Source organism: Chenopodium quinoa, unplaced genomic scaffold, assembly GCF_001683475.1.
Source record: "Chenopodium quinoa cultivar QQ74 unplaced genomic scaffold, ASM168347v1, whole genome shotgun sequence".
Lineage (NCBI taxonomy): Eukaryota > Viridiplantae > Streptophyta > Magnoliopsida > Caryophyllales > Amaranthaceae > Chenopodium > Chenopodium quinoa.
In genome coordinates, this window is record NW_018743206.1 from 1,753,469 (window position 1) to 1,769,949 (window position 16,481).

Sequence of the window (16,481 nt, forward strand, 5' to 3'; positions counted from 1 at the left end):
ATCAAATCACAAAAATACAAACCGCAATTGAACAAAAGAGAAAAAAAAAAAAAAAAAAAAAGTTAAACAACTTACTAGCCCAGAAATAACTAGCAATGAAAATCGAACAACAAAATCAAGAATTTGATAAGAGAGGAGCAGAGAAAAAAAATCGCAGGAGAGAGAAAGTGTGACTAAGAGAGAGAATGAGAAAAAAAGAAACATAAAATTAGAACGAAGGTCATTCACTGACAAAAATTACGAAATTACCCTTAATGAAGCAGATGAACTACATGCCGTCAGATGAAGCGCGATGGACGGCTCAGATAAGTTACTAGTTCCTATTATTCAACATGGTTCGCACATGATTTCAAGTTATATATATATATATATATATATATATATATATATATATATATATATATATATATATATATATATATATATATATATATATATATATATATATATATATATATATATATATATATATATATATTATATATATATATATATATATATATATATATATATATATATATATATGCCTCACTATGCTATTTTTGGGGTGTGACGTTTTTAGTAGTACAATTTTGACTTTTCAAATTTACTGAGAGACACTAGAGTGAGAAAGTAGAGAGAGAAAGTCTTGGATACTTGACCTGTACTTCAAATTTCCTTTAATCAAGCTTGGATTTCAATTCATCAATGTTAATTAGTGAGATCTTTTCCCTTTAATTCTAATCTTCTTAGTTTAATTTCTTGCTTGATCTTAATTACTTGGTTAATTTTGATTAGTTGTTTGATTAGTTGAATTTCTCTTTTTAATTGATTGATAATGATGATCATGATGATTAGATTAGCTTTAGTTTTCCAATTTATCATGCTTAGTGAGTAATTCTCTTAGCTAGGGTGTGGGAAAGCATGTATGATTTATGGATTGCTTCTAATTTGGGGATTTAGGTTAACTGATTATTGAGAATAAATTGATTAATGAAAGTTTGCATGTGTTTAGTTTAATGAAGCCTTGATGACTAAATAAGATTGCATTGTGAATCCAATTGACATGGCCACTTGATTTTGGATTTGCAATTATTAATTGGTTTGATGTGTGATTCTCTTAATTTGTCACTCTTAGAGGGAACCTAGTTCGACGATTAATTGTCTATTCCTCTTTGTTCGAGTCGGACTCTTGTCAACGGTACAATTTGCAGCAATTTGAGTGAAAATTTGTCTTCTAATCATTGCCCATTATATTAAGTTGAAAGATAAAAAAGACTAAAGAATAGTTACTTTCATCTTAAAATTAAGTTCAAAATAAACAAGTTCCAATAAGAGCTACCAGGTTAATCATAAAACTAAAAATGATCTCTTCAATCAAAAACAAATGATCCCTCCATCTAGAAATAAGTAACATACGCATTGTGAGAACATATTAGCAGTTGCCTGAACTAATAATGTGTATAACTACAGGCGGGATGTTCAGAATTTATTCTAATAACACCTATTAATCTATAACTTAGAATCAAACCAGCCAAATGCAGTTTCATTCTAAAAAAAGCTTTGGAAAGGAAAATAACTAGTACTAATCAATAATAATAATAATCATGTAATATAGCAATGGTAAAATGAGCTGAACCAAAAGTTTTCCAGCAAAATGAAAAGGTATATATTACCTACTGCATCGCATATGGTGATCAAATTCACAAGAGAGCACACGATGACAAGCTTACCACGAAACTATGCAAACAGAAAAGGCCATGTCTAAAATCTGAAGATCATTAGAGTAAGCTAGAGATTAATCATCAAAATATTGATATACATAATTACATATGTATAACTCCCTCCATCAAAAGTTGATATTCTACCTATGGAATAAATAGCGGAGAATTAATACCAGTTATACCACAGATATAAATGATCATCATGAAGAAAGTTATTCACAAGCTCAGTACCATTCCATAGCAACATAACAATGTTCTGTGAGATTAAAAAAGTACAACTTCGGACACAAGTCTCATGGCCAAGCTGGTTCAAGGCGCTACACAAGTTCTGGTCAGAATTGTTGTAGATTCAAATATAACTCTCAACATTAATAGAATTTCGTCTTTTGCAGATCTTTGTAAAGATACCTAGTCCTCACTCCAGCTATGGCATTGCACAAACAAGGGGAACATATGAAATTTGCGAGCTCCCATTTTAAAAGCCTCCTCAATCCAATAATTTAAAACACATACTTCCTCTATTTCATCATTATAGCTGATACATTTCCTTTAAGCATGTTTGCCAACACATAATTTCATAAGTAATATCTAAAGTGATGTATAAGCAAAAAAAAAAAATTTAGAATACATACATCAAGACAAATCTAAAAAGTTGCCCCAAGATTATTTTTTTCTTGAAAATAGATCACACAGAATAAAGTCAAAGTAACTTATCTGAATCGTGTACAAACTCAAAATGTGTCAACTAAAAGAAAACGAAGAAAGTATATATTACCACCATCCAAAAGTCCATTCTTCCCAGGATAATACCAGTATGCAATTCAAATGCAATTTCAGCAAAGAATTTGGTTAAACCCTGTCATTATTTCCATCATTGCCCATCCAACAAAAGCTCTATTCTCCTCACCTTAATTTCAATTGTATCAATTAGTTCAATAGTGAAGAAAAGATAACATATAGGCTAAAAAGGTTCTGAGAAAGGTTAATAGGTTCAAATAAGATAAGAAGTTTCAACGGGGTCTATTAAGGTCCATTAAGATAAGATATGATATGATAAAACAAGGCTAATAGATTTAGATAAAATAGGATAATGACTAATAAGTTCAAATAAGATAAGATATGCTTACCAAAAGTACCACCAACATGCAATTCTGAGGCCACTCTTAAGCAAAGAAATTGGCTGATGTCATCATTTCCATCATTGCCCATCCCACTATGTTCTCAATTGATTAAAAAAAAAATATTAAAAAACCTCGTGAGACAAGATTCACATAAGTTTGCACCTATGGACTCAGACAATGCAAAATTCAGTCTACCTAAAGTAGCATGGGATTGCAAAGCAAAGCAACAGAAGCAAATTAAATTGGAGAGCTCCCTGATTAAAGGTCTCCTCAATCCAATAATTCAATAAACATATATACTCCCTCCGTACAATAGTTCATATGCATTCCCCAAGGCGATACCCATTAAGCAATCCAAATACCACTTTCAGAAACCTGTGTCATTTCCATCATTGCCCATCCAACGTAGGCTATGTTATATTCACCTTAAAAGAGTTTATTTCTGGAGAAAAAAGTTCAGATACAACTACCCTTTCAATCACAACTACAATAAGTTCAAATGAAACAAATTCAAGTGAAAAAAGCATACCCAAACATAGATTTGGAACCTCACAAATCAATCAATGGCCATTTCTGGTCACACAATACAACATTACATTAACTTATACGAAGTATTATTCAAAAAGTTCAAACAAGTTCTCACAAATTCTAAAAAGATAAGATAAGTACAGAAAACTTCACAAAACTTCACAACATTTGTTTAAATGCATACAATCAAATATGTTCATGTAATAAATGCCCAGAAATTAATTATTTCACCAACCAAAAACACTGGACAGAAAAATGCCATTTGATCCAAAAAAAGGTGAAAATTACAACACACAAGTCCTTAAGGTCATCAAATTCAGCAAACTAAAAAAATTAATGAGTTGAAACTGAACATAAAAATGAGATGAAACAAGGTATAAATAAGTATCCAACACAACAAAGTAACCATTGCCTTATGTATTCCACATAAACCTCAACTTCAGCTTTATGAAACAACAGCAAAACCTTTGCCCAACACCATGCAAATACAAAAAAGCCATGTTTGAAAGCTTGCAAGTGATAATATTTGCTAGTTTTCACTTTAAATAGCACTTTATAAAAGATGAGTGGAAGAAGAGGATCTTTGCTGACAACCACAGGAGATGTATACGTTGGGTCATATTGAAAATCCATCCAAATGGGATTAAGGCTTTAACAAAATTGTTGTTCACCTCAAAATCAACCTTATCCAAAAGGGATTGTGTATATAGATCAAGTGTAGTATCTGTGCTTATCAGAAGAACATATACAAGAGGCTTAAAAGCTTTTCAATTTATATGTAAAATAGAGGCTCGGGTTCTTTTTATTTTAAGTATCAGGCAAAAGGAGGAAATGAAAAGCAAAGTTCCCAACAGCAGCATTTTGTATCTATATCTAACTATCTATCTATCTATCTATCTACCCATACCCCAGGAATATCCACCAACAAAATCTTCCTCATTTCTCCCAGAATTAACATACCAAATAACTAAGCTCAAAAACTTTCAAATTGGAGTTTGTATAAAATTAAATCAATAGGTTATGATCAGATTTCTGAATTGGGGTGAATGAGATCAGCCCAAAAGAAACACGGAGCAAAGGGACATGATTACGTGGCTACCTCTGCTTGCACTTTCCCACTCTTATCTTCCCATCAATCTGACTGAGAATAGTCCATTACTTTTTTCAAGAATTCCAAATTTGACAAAGTAGTTTCATCATAGCTCTTCTTTTATTTCATCTTAGTATTCCTCTTATTGCTACTGCTACTGCTCACAATATGGATGCATATAAATGCATACATATGTGGGAGAGAGTAAGAGTTTTTTTTTTTTCTTTCTTTATGCTTTCTATATGCATTTTTGGTGTAGAAAGGGAGCTGTTTAGAAGAGAAAGTTGAAAAGAATCACTGGCAGGGAAGAGTGGAGAGAGGCAACAGCTACCAGAACTCCCAAAGGCTCTTCGCCATTAAAACCCACTGCCTCATCACCTTCATGTAGTTCGCAAATTTGGGCTCAGACAATGACAATTTTGATCTGAATAACATAGCACGGGATTGCATAGCATAGCTACACTAAAGGAGAGAAATCAAACTGGAGAGCCCCTTGTATAAAGGTTTTCTCAGTCCAAAAATTCAATACACACACTCCCTTCATCCAAAAGTTCATATTCTTCGCCCAGGTCATACTAGTTATGCAATTCAATGCTATTTTCAGCAAAAAAATTTGGCAGAAACTTGTTGTCATTCCCATCATTGACCATCCAACTATTAGGTCCTATTCTGTTCAACTTATATAGAAAATAAACAAACCATCAATTTCAGTTCAATACTTTGGGCTCAGACAATGACAATTAGATCTATCACAAATGGCATGGACATACATAGCATAGCATTGCACAATCTAGGGTGAAAGTAAAATTGGCGAGCTTTGGATGGAAGGTTTCCTCAATCCAATAGCTTAATACACATAAATACTACCTCCGCCTAAACAAAGTTCACATTCTTCCCCAACAAAATACTAGTATACAATTCCAATGCTACCAATCACTGAAACTTGGTGTCGTTTGCATCACAACCCATCTAACAATTTAGGTCTTACTTTCTTCATCTTAGAAAATAATATTCAGTAAAAATAATTTCAATTCAGTAAAAATAATTTCGATTCAACAAAAATAAGGTGAAGAGAACATAACCTTAGGCTATGTTCTCTTCATCTTAAAATAACCATATACGTTCTCTTCATCTTAATTTCCTGCTATTGCTGCTGCTGCCACACACATAATAATAATGCAGATGCAGACAAATGCATACATATGTGAAAGAGTGACTATTTTTTTTTCTTTCTTTATGCTTTCTATATACATTTTTGGTGTGGAAAGGGAGCTGTTCAGAAGAGAAAGTTGAAAAGAATCAATGGCAGGGAAGGGTGGAGAGAGGCAACAGCTCCCATAACTCCCAAAGGCTCTCAGCCCTTAAAACCCACTGCCTCACCACCTTCATTTAGTTCGTAAATTTGGGCTCAGACAATGACAATATTTATCTGAATCAAATAGCACGGGATTGCATAGCATAGCATTGTACACTCAAGGAGAAAATTGTATTTGGAGAGCCCCCTATTTAAAGGTTTCCTCAATCCAAAAACTCATATTCTTTCGCCGAGGTTATACTAGTTATGCAATTCAGATGCCATTTTCAGCAAAATAAATTATGTTGTCATTTCCATCATTGACCATCTAACTATTGAGGCTCAGTTTTTTTTTATTTTTTTAGTCTCAGGCATGAAGAGACATTGAAAGCCATTGCCCAACAACAACAATAACAACAACAACAAGCAGTAGCCACATAATTATATAGAGGATTATAGAGAGAGAAAATGAAAGAGAGATTACAGTCGCGAAACGTATGAACAATGCCTTCCAAACTCCAATGCCTGAATTTGAAAATCAAAATTTAGGAAAACTCAACATCATCGCCTCTGCAACAATTTTCAAGATTCAGCAAAAATCCCCAAAAATTAGGGTTAGGGTTTAGGGTTTGGAATTTGGGGGAGGTTCGTTTCGATGTTTATAATATAATCAAAGGAGAAAGAAAGAGAGTGGAAAACTGGGCAACGACCCCCAAAACACCCCAGCAATTTCACACTCATAAAATTCTTCCTCAATTCTCCCAAAATCGAAAAAATCAAAGAAATGAGCTCAAAACTGTCAAATTGGAGTATGAACAAAATTAAAATCTGGGTTATCATCAGAGCAGGAAATTAGGGTGAGTAAGATAAGCAAAATGCAAGAATTCTGCAATTTTCGCGGTATCTCGCTACCTTCCCATCAATCTGTCTGAGAAACTCAACAGAAATTTTTTTGAAAAAACTCCGAATTTGAGTAAAATCATAGCTCAGCTTTGATTTGTTCGTTGAAGTGTTTCTGCTGCTGCTGTTTCCGCTGGTATAATAAAAATACGGAGTACTTCGTATATATACATTCATACATACATACATTAATACAAGTTTGAAATTTGTGTGTGTTTGAAGGAGTGAGGGGCTGTTTAGAGGAGATGAAAGGAATCATCGGCGGTGGGGAGGGCGGAGAGTGGCAACAGCCCCCGGAACTCCCAAGGCTCTCCGCCATTACAACTTCCCACTACCTCATCAGTTATCACTTTCTGATTTGCATGTTCAAGCTTCATATGACGCATTTTGGAATCTAAAAGTTTTTTTTAATAATTTTTAAACAAAAAAAATTGGTAAAAATAATCCCAATTATTACCGGTTCACTTAAAATAATCCCAACCATCAATAATAATCCCACCTTTTCCCTCCAAAAAAAAAATCTCCAAAAAAAGAAAGATGCTAACTTTATTTTTCTTTTTATATCTTTTTTATTGACAACTTATTTAAGACAATAGAACTATACTTTGTAGGTATTTAGTTGGAAAAATAAAAACTAATAATCTCACCTTTACTGTTCAAAACAACCTCACCTTTTTAAAATCCGGAAACAATCTCACCTTTAACTCCCATATTCTCAAAACAAACCTTTTGATCTACAACCTGTTAAACAGATATTTTTTTTTTTTTACTCTCTTCTTCAAGCTTAAGTCTCCCTCCTTCAAGCTCCTTCCATGGCCACCACCACACCAGCCCCCTTCCATGGCCACCAGTCCACCACCACACCACCTTATTCCATGGCCACTATCACACCAACCTCCCCCCGACAACCTTGAAATCCCCTAACCCCTAAATCTGACCACCTTTAACCCCAAAACTCCCTAACCCCTAAATTCGACTACCCCTTGCCCGAAATCCGATCATTGTTGTATAAAAGTGAATTGAATTTGATGAGTATGACTAAGATTATTTCATCCTGGGTTCAATTTGGTTTATGATTATCGAACTCGATATTGAATTTCATGCTTTAGTATAGTGATCTGTTATGATAATTGATTATAAAGTTCGTTGGGGTGGCTGGTGTTCGCCAGGGAGGAGGCTTCCATTCGCTGGGGAGGGGGGTTGTTGTTCGCAAGATGGGTGATGTTAGGTGGTTCGGATTCAGGCAAAAGGAGGCTGATTCTTTTTCAAAAAAAAAAAAAAATTGATTTGTTTTGTTAATTGAAAAAAATTAAAATCGAACCAATTAGAAGGTGACAAGTGGCAAGTCACCTACTAAAATAAGTTACCAATTTCACAAACCGGTAAAAGGCTTGTTTTGAGAATATGGGGGTTAAAGGTGGGATTGTTTCCAGATTTTGAAAAGGTGGGATTATTTTGAGCAGAAATGACAAAGGTGGAATTATTAGTTTTCATTTCTCCTATTTAGTTTATATATTATAATAGAAATTAAATTAAAGATTCTTATTACTAATATTAATATTGATTAGGGGATTTTTCCCCGCCACGTGGACCAATGATATCCTGCCACGTGTCATCCACGTGGACCAATCAGGCCTCGACACGTGGCAGGCAGAATTGCCAACTGAGCAAGTGGCCTCCTACGACCCAAAGTTCCAGGCAAAGCCCAATCAGCCCTAGGTTTACTAAAAACCTAGTAATGGGCACGTTTTCCAATGCTCTATAAAAGGGAGATGTTTCCCTCTGAGGAACATCTATTCAAGAAAATATTCAATTCCATTAACATATTCTCTCTTGGAATCCGAGAGAGACCCTTTATTTTCTGCACTTTACTCCTCATACACGTTCTAACTTGATCGTCGAAGGCGGAGCTCCCACCCACCGGAGTCTTCGTTGTTTTGCAGGTACAGGCGTCTAGAAGTCAGTCTTGGAATTGTAACTCTCCCGAAGGACTTCAAAAAACCCTGAAATATTTGGCGCCGTCTGTGGGGAGAGTACTTCAACGATGACTTCACAAGAACCTGTACCACCTCTTAATGAGAAACGGCCTACGACCGACGTCCAGGTCTTCTCAGACCAAGATACGGATGACGACTATGAAGTCGCCACCCATACGACCCCTGATGGGTCCCTTAGGACACGCCGCATCCGACCTACCAAAAGGAGGGAACGAAACACTGACCAGGCAGGCCCTAGTGAAACAGTCGGCCAGCCGACAGGTCAGCCTCAGACGGCCGAAGGATCCACCCCTATCACTAGAAACGAGCTCATGACCCTCATGACAAGTTTCAAAGGGGAGATAAAGGATCTTATTGATAAACGGACGGCTGTCCCTACCAAGGAACAATCGGCCAAGAAACTCTCTTATTCTTTGAGGAAAAAGTCGGTCAAAGACCGAGAGGCCACTCCTTACCCTAAACCAAGGGAGGGACGGAAGCCTTTGATAAACCTGGCTAGACTGTGGTTCCCTGAGCCAGGGGAGAGGAAGGCCATTCGGCATATACAGCCGGATGGTTCCAAGAAAACATATTTTGATGCTCGGATGATAATCTTGCAAAAGAAGAATATGCAACTGTCAGAGTCGGCCTCTACGTCGAACTTCAATGACAGTTTTCAGAATGCCTCGCTGAGGTATTCTCAATCAAACCAAGAAGACCAGACACGCGGCCTGTCCGCCCATTCTAGTCCTCAGATGTTCCAAGCGGCCCCGTATGTGCCTCAACAACCATACATGCCGTATGGACCACCTTATATGCAGCCTACCCTCTTCGGCAGGTAGGCGGCACCCAATATCCACCCTTTGGATTGGCAGCTCCGACTACTAAAACTTGGGGAACTACCTTCAGCTTTCTCTAAGGAAATAACTAAGGCCGCACAGCCGGCCAAGGTGAAGAATGTGTTGGTAGGCACTTATGATGGTACCTCCAACCCAGAAGACCACCTGATGGCATACACCAACCTTATGTATCTACAAGGGTTGGATGATGCTACTTGGTGTAGATGCTTCTGATGAGTGACATTTATGTCACTCTTAGGGGTAGCATTTAGGTCTTTTTCCTCTTATTTTTCTTAGTTTTTTCCACCTCATTTATCCTCTTATGGCTTCTTTATGTATTGATGAAAAGTAATGCTTATTTGCGCTTATTTTGATAATATTTATGCATTATTTTATCATCCCCATGCTCTCGTGAACTTTGGTATCTTCTGCAGGTTCCATGACGGTCCTATGCACGGTGGGAGGCCCCTTGGCCAAGTATGGAAGCCATGGACAAAGGCAAGAGGAGCAAAAGGGAAGGAGAGGAAGCAAGAAAAGGAAGTGCAAGAGGAAGTGTGGCCGAACCTCTGAAAGGTCCGGTCGAACCTAGGTGTGGTCAAACTTTTGAAAAGTTTGACCGAACCTCCTGGGTGCAGTAAAGGCAGTGTCAAACCAGTTTTCAGCAATTTTGCAGGAGAGGTCGAACCTCAAAAGTTCGACCAAACAAGGATCAGGGAGGTTCGACCGAACCTACACAGAGTTCGACCGAACCTACCCTGAGTCCGACCGAACCTACCCAGAGTTCGGTCGGACCTTTTCCCGATCTCAGCCAATTTTGTACGGACTATTTAAGGTCCTTTTGAGATCGTTTTTCTGGGGGAGAGAAGAAAAACAGTAGGATAGTTTTCAGCAAAAAAGATACTCTCTCTTAGTTAGCAACTTCATTAAATTAGTTGATGTAGTTTTAGAAACTCTCAAATCTAATCATTGTAGAAGCAAATTTCAAGATTTATCTCAAGAATTTCAGCAATTATCCAACATTTTTGAAGCTTCAATAGTAACTTCTTTCATTTGTCCTTCATTATATTCTGATTTTATTTTTTGTTTTGTAAGCCACTTGATTTTCTCTCAATCTTGATATATTGTTGTTGCATGTTAGCTTTGTCCATATATAATCACTTGTTTTTCCAAATCTTAGAATCGCTTATAATCCAAAGTTGGAATTTGCATGTACTCACAATGAATTGTGAGTAGTCCTCTTGGCTAGGGGTTGGGTGAAACTAAACCTATTAGTGATTATGTGAGTTTGGGAGTGATTTTGATGATGGATTGCGACTAAACTTGATTATATGGGATTGCTTGTTAGTTCTTCATGATAGGAGTAATTAACCTAGATTTTTGAACTTGATGGCATGAAATGTTTGGTTCGACATGGAAATGTGAGTTGAATGTTTCATTACCTATTGCAATATGATTATGTATCTTTTGTTGCTAAGTTAATGAGGGATCTAAGCTTAGTAATCTGAGTTGTTTTCATATCGTTTGATGTCGATCTTACATGTGGTCTTTGCTATTCCATTACCCTCATTCCTCCCTATTTGCCTAATTGCTATTGGTTGAGTGAATCCCATTCCCCTAGTGTTTTAATCCCTTGAATTCAACCTTTAGTTGTAGTTTGTTAGTTAATCACCACTTATACCTTGATTTCGATTTAGCTTGAGCATTAAGATTATTTAGCATTTGATTCCCGTTCTCCGTGGACCGAACCTTTGCTTGCCATTGTACTTGTTTGAGTGAGGTGTTTATCATAAATGTGTTTGAATGAGCCTAAATTGTGCGACCGATTTAGCGCTTGTCAAAATGGCGCCGTTGCCGGGGAGCGGTGTTGTTGATTGCTATTTGATTGCTTGAGTCTAATTCACCTTTAAAAAAAAAACACAAAAAGAGTTGTTTTCCTTTTTGGCTGGCTTGTAGCCTTGATACTAATTGTGTTTGTTGAGTGCGTATGCGTAGGACTCAACATCGTGAGTTGGTGCCTTACGATCCCGAGATTGAGCAAACCCTTAGAAGAAGAAGGAGATCTCGTTCGCGGTCCTCCACTTCCCCAAGAAGAGAATCCAACCCGGAACCACAAAGAAATCCAATGGGTGACAACCCACCTCCAAGACCTTTGAAGGAGATGGGAACTCCGGGAGCTTATAGAGCTTCAAGTGGGATTGCTCCCCCAAACACCCCGGCCAATGACTTCGAGATTAGGCCCGCAATGATAAATTTGATTGAGAGGAGACAATTTAGTGGAGCAAAACACGAGAGCCCTCTTGCACATTTGAACGAGTTTGAGAAATATTGCAACACGATCAAGGTGAATGGGGTCACTCAAGAGTTTGTGAGACTAAAACTATTTCCTTTTCCTTAATAGGAAGAGCTCTCGAATGGCTTGAGAAGGAGGTGAGACCCAATTCTTTGAGGACTTGGGATGAGGTCACCACGACTTTCTTAGGGAGATTCTACTCTCAAAAGAAGACGGCCGAGGCAAGAGCTCTAATTCAAGGCTTTCGGCAAAGGGGTAGTGAGACTATCTATGAAGCTTGGGAGAGGTACAAGGAGTACCAAAGAGAGTGCCCTCACCATGGAATCCCAACATACCAAGTTTTACAAATCTTCTATGGAGGCTTGAGTTCTCAAGGCAAAACAAGCTTGGATGCGGGAGCCGGTGGGCCAATCATGAATAAAACCGAAGATCAAGTGATTGAGATCATTGAAGGTGTGGTAAGGCACCACATGGATTGGCAAGAAAATGAAAGAGAATCCACAAGCAAGAGTGGGGGGGCGGCTTATTCGGTAGATCACCTCAATGCTATAAACAACTTGACATCCCAAATTACAAATCTTGGAAAGGAGATGACATCGATCAAAGCTAAGCTTGAGTCCTCCGCTTCGCGCCAAGACTTTTCCTCCCAATCTAAGGGGAGAGGTATGAGTTCTAACCCTTCTACTTCTAAATCTAATAACATGCCCAGTGGATGCTTATTTTGTGATAATTGTGGGTCTTATGACCATGATACATCTTCTTGTAATTTTGATTCCCAATCCCAACCCCTTAATGATGATGGTAATGAGTATGAAAATGAACATGTCAATGCCTTGTCTTATGATAATAGACCTAGGAATGACAACCAACGATACTTACCACCCAATCAAAGAGGGCAAGGGAATAATTTCAATCAAAGAGGAAATGATTATGATTACCACAACCACAACCAATGGGGTGGTAGAAACCAAAGGGACCAAAATCCCCAAGGTAATTACAACCAACAAAGTGGTTATGGTAACCATAATCATAACAATCAAGGAAACTATGGAAATCAAGGCCAATACCACCAAGGGGGGAGTTCTAATAACCGGAACAATTGGAATAATAATGGTAATAGAGGCTTTAACAACCAAAATGCTAATTCCAATGTGAGAGGTCCTAGAGCACAACAAGATAATTGTTACACTCAACCACCTCCACAAAAGTCTAGCCTAGAAGAGATGATGGAAAGCCAAGCCAAAATGTTCAACACTTTCATGGCCACTAGTGATAAGAATTTTAATGAAGTAATGACCCATAACAAAATGCTTGAAACACAAATTTCTCAATTGGCCAATGCTTTAAAAGAGGGAGCTAGCACTTCTAAACTTCCACCCCAAGGACTTGACCCCAAGAAACCGGTGAATGCTATATCAACTAGGAGTGGGAAAGTGTTGGAAGAGAGTGTCCCTAAGGAAAACAATGAGAAAGTGAACATGAGTGAGCCTCCCCTTGAGAGTGATTTTGAGCATGAAGAAGAGAAAGCCTCTGAGAATGAAAAAGAAAAAGAGAATGAAAAAGAAAAAGAGAGTGAAAAAGAAACCAAACAATTGCAAAGACTTCCATATCCCCATAAATTTGTGAGACACAAATTAGATGTGCAATTCGGAAAATTCCTTGAAACACTGAAGCAAATTCACCTTTCAATCCCTTTTACCGATGCTATCAAGCAAATGCCTAACTATGCTAGGTTTTTAAAAGATATTTTGAGTGGAAGGAGAAAGTGTGATGTGGTGGAAACGGTGAATCTCACCGAGAATTGTAGTGCTATTATCATGAATAAGATGCCACCAAAGTTAAAAGATCCCGATAACTTTTCAATCCCTTGTGCAATATATAAAATGCAAATTGATAATGCCTTGTGTGACCTTGGGGCTAGTGTTAGCCTTATGCCATATTCGGTATATCAAAGACTTGAGATAGGGGAACTTCTACCCACTAACATTACCTTACAATTGGCCGATCGATCCATTAAATTTCCAAAGGGTAAGGTAGAGGATGTTCCCCTAAGAGTGGGAAAGTTTGTAATTCCGGTGGATTTTGTTGTGTTAGAGATGAATGAAGATGTTAACATTCCAATAATTCTAGGAAGACCTTTTCTTGCTACTTCGGATTCTTTAATAGATGTTCAAAGTGCTAAAATTTCACTAAAAGTAGGAGATGAGGTGATTGAATTTGATTTGAATGAGAGCATGAAATATCCAAGCTCTAGTCTTGATAATTGCATGATGATTGATACTATTGATTCTATTGTAACTTCTATGCATGAGCACTTGCTCACTACTAACGATGCCCTTGAGAATGTCCTTTTGAACAAGGAAAAGATAGGTGACCAAAGCAAAGAGATGGCATTGTATGAAGAAATGCTTGAAGGAAGTACATAATCAAGCGATGAGCAAGTGTGAATGGGAATCACAACGCATGATGCATTAGAAGTAGCTACCTCAAGAGAAGGTAAGGGTGTTCCAATGGTAGAGTTGAAACCTCTACCATCACATCTAAGGTATGAGTTTTTGGGCCCCAATTCAACTTTTCCAGTTATTGTGAATTCTTCTTTGAACGAGTGCCAAACTCAAATGTTATGTGGTGTTTTGAGAGATCACCAAGGTTCTTTAGGCTATACCATAGATAACCTCAAAGGTATTAGCCCCGCTTTATGTATGCACCACATAACACTTGAGGAGGGTGCTAAGCCTTCCATTGAGAGGCAAAGGAAACTCAATCCTCAAATGGGGGAGGTGGTGAAGAAAGAAATCACCAAACTCCTTGATGCCGGCATCATCTTCCCCATTTCGAGTTCTAGATGGGTTTCCCCCGTTCATGTGGTCCCTAAAAAGGGAGGAATGACCGTAGTTGAAAATGAGAATGGTAATCTCATTTCAACTAGAACGGTGACTGGTTGGAGGATGTGCATAGACTATAGACGTCTAAATGCATCCACCAACAAGGATCATTTTCCTCTCCCTTTTATCGACCAAATGCTTGAAAGACTAACCAAGCACAAGTATTATTGCTTTCTTGATGGTTATTCGGGTTTCTTTCAAATCCCTATAAACCCGGATGACCAAGAGAAAACAACTTTTACTTGTCCCTATGGAACTTTTGCATATAGGAGGATGCCCTTCGGGCTTTGCAACGCACCGGCAACCTTCGAAAGATGCATGATGAGTATTTTTGGGGACATGCTTGAAGCCGAAATGGAAGTTTTCATGGATGATTTCTCGGTAGGGGGCCTTTCATTCGAGGATTGTTTGTCCAACTTGGGCAAGTGCTTGACAAGATGTGAGAAGGTCAATTTGGTTTTGAATTGGGAGAAATGCCACTTTATGGTGGAAGAGGGAATTGTCCTTGGTCACAAGATTTCAAACAAAGGGATTGAGGTTGACAAGGCCAAAGTTGAAGTGATAGAAAAGCTTCCGCCACCAATCAATGTGAGAGGAGTAAGGTCATTTTTGGGGCATGCCGGGTTCTATAGGAGATTCATCAAGGATTTCTCACAAATTGCTAGACCCCTAAATGCTCTTCTTCAAAAAGATGCCATCTTTATTTTTGATGTAGAGTGTCTCCAAGCTTTCAACAAATTAAAGGAGGCTTTAATCTCAACTCCAATTGTGCAAGGGCCAAGATGGGATTTGCCATTTGAACTTATGTGCGATGCAAGTGATGTTGCGATTGGAGGAGTATTGGGGCAAAGGGTAGAGAAGAGGCTTCACGTGATTTACTACATGCCTAAGACCTTGAATGAAGCTCAACGGAACTACACCACAACGGAGAAAGAGTTTCTTGCCGTGGTTCATGCTTTTGAGAAGTTTTGGAACTACCTCATTGGTTCCAAAACTATTGTCTACACTGATCATGCGGCTATTAGGTACCTTGTGGCAAAGAAAGAGTTCAAGCCTCGTCTTCTTCGTTGGGTGCTATCACTTCAACAATTCGATGTAGAGATTCGGGACAAAAAGGGGGCCGAAAATGTGGTTGCGGATCATCTATCCCGGTTAGAGAACGTGCAAGATAATGACGATAGGGTCCCAATTTGTGATAAGTTAAAAGATGATGTGCTTTACTTGTTGGCCGAGAAAGATCTTCCTTGGTTTGCGGATTGGTGAACTACTTGGCTTGTGGGGAGTTTCCTCCAAATGCTTCAAGGAACCAGAAGAAGAAGTTGAGAAGGGAAGCAAGGCATTGCATATGGGATGATCCGATCCTTTTCAAAAGAGGAGTAGATGGTTTACTCCGTAGATGTGTGCCAAATGATGAAGTGAAGAGTGTTTTGAAGATGTGCCACTCCGATCCTTGTGGAGGGCACATGGGTGCCAACAAAACAGCCTTGAAAGTACTACAAAGCGGGTTATGGTGGCCTCATATCTTCAAAGATTCATGGGGTTTTGTGAAAACATGTGACTCTTGCCAAAGAACCGGTAATGTTTCGAAGAGAAATGAAATGCCTCAACAACCGATTCTTGAACTTGAGGTGTTTGATGTGTGGGGCATTGATTTCATGGGACCTTTTCCCTCATCTAATGGAAATCAATACATCCTTGTGGCGGTTGATTATGTTTCTAAATGGGTTGAAGCTATTGCCTCCCCAACTAATGACCACAAGGTAGTGATGAAGATGTTCAAAAAGGTGATATTTCCAAGATTTGGGATCCCTAGAGCAGTGGTTAGCGATAATGGTTCTCATTTTATTCATAATGT

The 16,481-nt window shown here is 38.0% G+C and overlaps 1 long non-coding RNA gene across 1 annotated transcript; it reads right to left on the minus strand.

The window, feature by feature from the left end:
* Window positions 1-1,769: 1,769 nt before the first annotated feature.
* On the minus strand, window positions 1,770-7,021 carry LOC110734048. The gene is made up of 2 exons (XR_002513751.1): window positions 2,831-7,021; window positions 1,770-2,610 (listed from the first exon to the last, which is right to left on the minus strand). It is a non-coding gene; the product is annotated as an uncharacterized LOC110734048 (long non-coding RNA).
* Between the last annotated feature and the right edge of the window lie 9,460 nt (window positions 7,022-16,481).